Genomic DNA, 5445 nt, shown 5'->3' with positions numbered 1-5445 from the left:
GACATATTTTTTTATGCAAAATCGTTATTCAGCGAGTGATTATTCGTCGGCTAAGGTTTGGAATGTCTATTTACTCCTCTTATAATGTATTGTTTACTATTTTGAGCATCGAAAATCTTGCTGTTGTTATTTTACTTTTCCACAAATTTTCAAAATACAGATTTCGTGTTCAAGACTGAATCATTATGAAACGATTGTGCATATTCATTGAGTCAGCATAAACAATACGCATACCATTCACTCACATACGCACAATTAAGTATAGTATTTAATTAAAGTCAATTTAAGAGTACCAATGTCTTTAATAGGTCACGAGGGACAAATAAAACCTCCCCAAAAGGAGTCCTGTCGGAGAGTACCGCGGGTATAGGGGCGTGCAGATTCTGTTCACGACTCAACACCGTTTCTCAGTAGTTGACTAGCCTAGAGTATCTCTTGACAGACATAGGCCTAGTTTTTTTTTCGATAGACCTGTATTTTTATTACTGATTGCACTTTTTGTATGAGTCTTGTTCAGATAGTGGCGCAATAAGGTTAGTCTATGAAATAGTTTTGAGGGGTACTGAAAGTGCACCTATGTGATACATAAACATGTATCATTATTCACTTGTAGATATTGAATATTATTTTGCAGTTACCTTGCTTAGAAGTCTTTTGGTATCTTCCTTCCTTTACCTGAGGCATTTCATTACTAAATACAATTAAAAATATACAGAATTTCTGGGAATAACATTTATGATGCTGAAGCTTCAGTAGGTAGTACATTAGGCCTAATCTTCATGAGTCATACGTTTTTAAGCTATTATGAAGGTAACTTGTTTTTATTAGGTCACGCAAAATATTGTTAATTTTAGTAAAAAAAAATCACTTGAAAGATCCCAAGAGCGTATGAGTGAACTAACGCTCCTGTAGAAACGAGCAAATACCCCTGGTGTTTATGCTCTTCGGATATGATATCCGCACTCGTTATGATTGCCGTGGTGCAAGATGGACTCCCAGGCTGTTGTGCGTGTATGCAGGACAGAAATTTCTAGGTGTTACAGTTGCTTGTAGTCTACTCGTCACCTACTCCGAGCTAGTACTGAACACCGTATGGTAAATGTCAAGTAGACGGCTGGACGAAGATATCGTTTCTTAACATAAGTAATTTGTCGAGTACATTGTATAGAAAAGAATGTATATATAAGGTGACCAGACGTCCCACATTTCGAATCTCCGTCCTCCAAAATAAAATCACAACCTTCGAGGGACATACTAATGTCCCCCCTTTACAGAATTTGCCCGGCATGTGTCCCCCCAGTGCATACTATATAAATCGTAACAAATTCCTAATTATTCAAAGATAAGAATTAAGATTTTTTTTCTCGAAACCTTAGTTCTTGGAGCAGCATCATGGTTAATGTAAAAATATATTTGGTTTTGTTTTACCATTCAGAGACTTATGTTTATAAGTTTCCCTTTTATGCTATCAAAATATATTTTATTGTTGAAAGTAACACTTGCTCTGAATAAATGCTGGCAGAATCATAAATATTTAATTTATTCAAATGCTTGTATATAGTGTATATCAAAATATATGTATAGCATATACATACTAGTTAATTTATATGGGTGTCCCCCTTTCACATCTCAAATAAACGGTTTTGAAGAATAGCGGTCCCATACGAACCTGGGACCTTTATTCTTCAAAAGGATAAAACTGGGGTCCGTATTGTTAAAAAGGTATTTAGTGGAGAACAACCGCCGAGGAAAACAATTAACAACATGATTGGTTGTCAGTGGTGAACAAACCTAAAGATAAGCAAACAACTGCTTGTTTGATTGTCAGTACCAATGTTATATTCATAGGGGAGCGACTACATATCCGTGGACAATCGATTTATGTGTGCTGTCAGTAAGGCCGTGGCGGAACGGCTCTTCGCACATTATCCGCATATTTAAAGATTCTTGGCAAGCACAGCATGTTCTGGCAAGAGGTAATGTTGCGCTGCGCACGCTAGCCACAGGGGTTACAGTAAGGCCGTGGTGGAACTACGGGAGCTCCGACCAACTGGGTCCCCTATTCTTCAAAAGGCCCAATGGGACCCCTATTCTTCAAAAGGCCCCTGGGACCCCTATTCTTCAAAAGGCCCCTGGGACCCCTATTCTTCAAAAGGCCCAACTGGGACCCCTATTCTTCAAAAGGCCCTGGGACCCCTTTTCTTCAAAAGGGTTGTATGGGACCGCTATTCTTCAAAAGCTCCCCCTATTTATATAATACTTTGAGCCCCCAGGTGTGCATATGAGTGAACGAACGCCCCTGTGGAAACAAACAAATGCCATGGCGTTTATGCTCTCTGGATATGCTATCCTGACTCGTTATGATTAACGTGGTGCAAGACGTTGTATTGTAGCCCAGGCTGTCGAGTATGTAAGACAGAAATTTCTGTAGGTAAATGCAGGACCCAAAGCAAAGTAGACGGCCGGACGAAGATATCGCTTCTTAATATAAATAATTTGTCGACTACAGAATGCAGAAATGGGTATTTATAATGCTTTGACCACCGAAGTGCTAGCTAAGTACTACACAAGGCGTCCGAAGGAGCTTCTGCCATGTTTAGTAACTAACTAGTGCCTCGGAGTAGGTGACGCGTAGTTAAGAAGCCAAAGTAGCACTATTTTCTGTACTCTGGATACGAAAGTATATAGTGAATAGAATAATTCTGCTTATATACCTTAAATCCTTTTATGGCCCATTTTAATAGCATTCCAGTCCGTTCAGTTAAGCAGCGTCATCAGCGTTTCAAGCATTGTAGTTCAAACGCTTCGATATGAGTGTTCAAAAGTACGTTTTAGCGCCTCAGTGGCCTGGTTGGTTTGGTGTTTGCTTCTCACCTCGGTGGTCGCCGGTTCGATTCTCGGCCATTCCATTGAGGAGTGAGAGATGTGTATTACTGGTGATAGAAGTTCACTCTCGACGTGGTTCGGAAGTCACGTAAAGCCGTTGGTCCCGTTGCTGAATAACCACTGGTTCCATGCAACGTAAAAACACCATACAAAAAAAAGTAGGTTTTTTTTATTTGAATTGTTTGTACGATCAGATCAGCTTAAGCCTTAAAGGAAAAATTTTGAAGATTTTACTGTCAGTGGGTATTGATTTTAATTAGTACACACCTTGCTGAGTCTGTCCAATAGCCTGATATTTAATATTGTATCTTGTGGCAGTTTTGTGGCAGTTACATAGCGTATCCAGTATATTGGTGGTGATGGCTGTAAGGCTTTCATTCTTGAGAATCTAGACTGTGATGGAGACTTGTAATGCCGGGTTATTCTTAGAATGAGTTAATTTTTAGCATTTAGGTACAGATTTCTACTATGTTCGCTCTGCGTTATGTTTCTGTTGTGGTTTAATGTTTTGCATTAATCATATTTTTATATGAAGTGAATCCTTGATGCCTTTCATGACTTGGCTTGTAACGGTTACTGTATATTCTTGACTCTCTCCTGTATGGTCTGTAGTCTACAGTGTTAGTGATGTTACACAATTGTTTTAAATAAAGTATTTCACACGCTCACATGGCTACCCGTTCAGCCGTACTCATATTGAAGAAAACAATGATTTTTTGTTCTAAAATTCACGGAGTTCACTCAGTGTTCATAACAGCCTTTTATGAGAAATATGAATTGCCGGAGAATTTGACTTCCATGACTGGTTACTGAATCAAAGTTGAGGGAGCGTGTGTTGCAGAATATCTCGAAATGATGAACTTATGAATTGGTATCCTTGAAGATTTGTATTTTCTTATTAATCAAAGCTGTATTATCCGGATTACTGACGATGCCTTTATCATAGAATTTTCTTAGGTCCTTTATCATAGAATTTCCACCTAAGAAAAGTCGGAAATTTGACGACTTTTAAAGCAAACTTATCTTTGGTATAATTCGATGTTGCTGGTGTGGTTTTATGCCGTGGAAGTGCTAATGAAATAACCATAGGCCTACATTACATGCTTGTTTTCAAAGTTTTGATAGTTATTTCTGTAAGTTTTATTTTTCAGGGTAGCCATTAAATTGATCTCGTCTCTACTCGCACAAAAAGTAGAAATAAAGTGAGAATATACAATAATAAAATAGCATAGCAACATTTGAAGTGTAGTGCAGAGAGATGGTCTCATGTTATAATATCAATAAATCAGCGATTTCATGCAGGGATTTTTCAGAAATAAAACATGAATGGAATCGCGCAGTTTTGAAATGGTCCTGATTGAATTATTTAAACGTTTTCACACCATGAAAGGCACATTTGAAATTTATGCATGAATATTTTCCCATTTCCCGAAACGCCATCCTTAAAGGGGATGCAAAATCCTGTTGAGCTCATTCCAGCGGGGGGATAAGTACGTTTTCTAAAACGTGTTGGTAATTTTAAAAGCCTTTTTAATAGAATCTTATATTATATTTCTCAGGCAATTTTAGCTCTTTCCTGTATAAGGTTACTCTTGCGCAGACACATCGTGTTTATGCATGTATAGTATATATATATAGATTATATATATATATATATATATATTTTATATATATATATATATATATATATGTGTGTGTGTGTGTATATAGTATATATATATATATATATATATATATATATATATATATATATATATATATATATATTATATACACACATACATACATATATTTATATATATATATATATATATATTTATATATATATGTGTATATATATATATATATATATATATATATATATATATATATATATATATATATATATATATATATATATATATTCAAGCTACACATGTCCTTTGATATCTAATTCGCTCTACCTCGGAATTAATATATTTTCATATATGCTTAACCGAAGGGGAATTCTTAGGCGACAATTAGAATTGCCGGCCGACGGGCACGAACCATCGACATTTTCAATTCCAGGACCGGCAGTGAAGCCTTAGCCCACCCCGCCACCGCAAGAGGTAGAGCGAAGTAGATATTAAAGGACATTTGTAGCTTGATATATGTATATGAATCACGGTAATGTTATATGACTATATACATATATGTAATATATATATATATATCATATATATAATAATATATAGATATATATATATATTATATATATATATATATATATATATATATCTATATATACTATATATATATATATAGATATATATATAATATATATAGTATATGTATATATATATATATATATATATATATATATATATATAATATATATATATATATAGATATAACTAGTATATGTATATCTATAATATATATATATATCGATCATATATATATATAATTAATATATTTATTATATAAATTTTGATATATATAATATATATATATAGATATATATATATATCTATTATATATACTATATATATATATGGATATATAAACCTATAGTATAATTATGTATTTTATTATACA

Source organism: Macrobrachium nipponense, chromosome 28 (assembly GCF_015104395.2).
Source record: "Macrobrachium nipponense isolate FS-2020 chromosome 28, ASM1510439v2, whole genome shotgun sequence".
NCBI classification, from domain to species: domain Eukaryota; kingdom Metazoa; phylum Arthropoda; class Malacostraca; order Decapoda; family Palaemonidae; genus Macrobrachium; species Macrobrachium nipponense.
The sequence above is the reverse complement of the archived record's forward strand: the minus strand, read 5'-3'. Positions refer to the sequence as shown.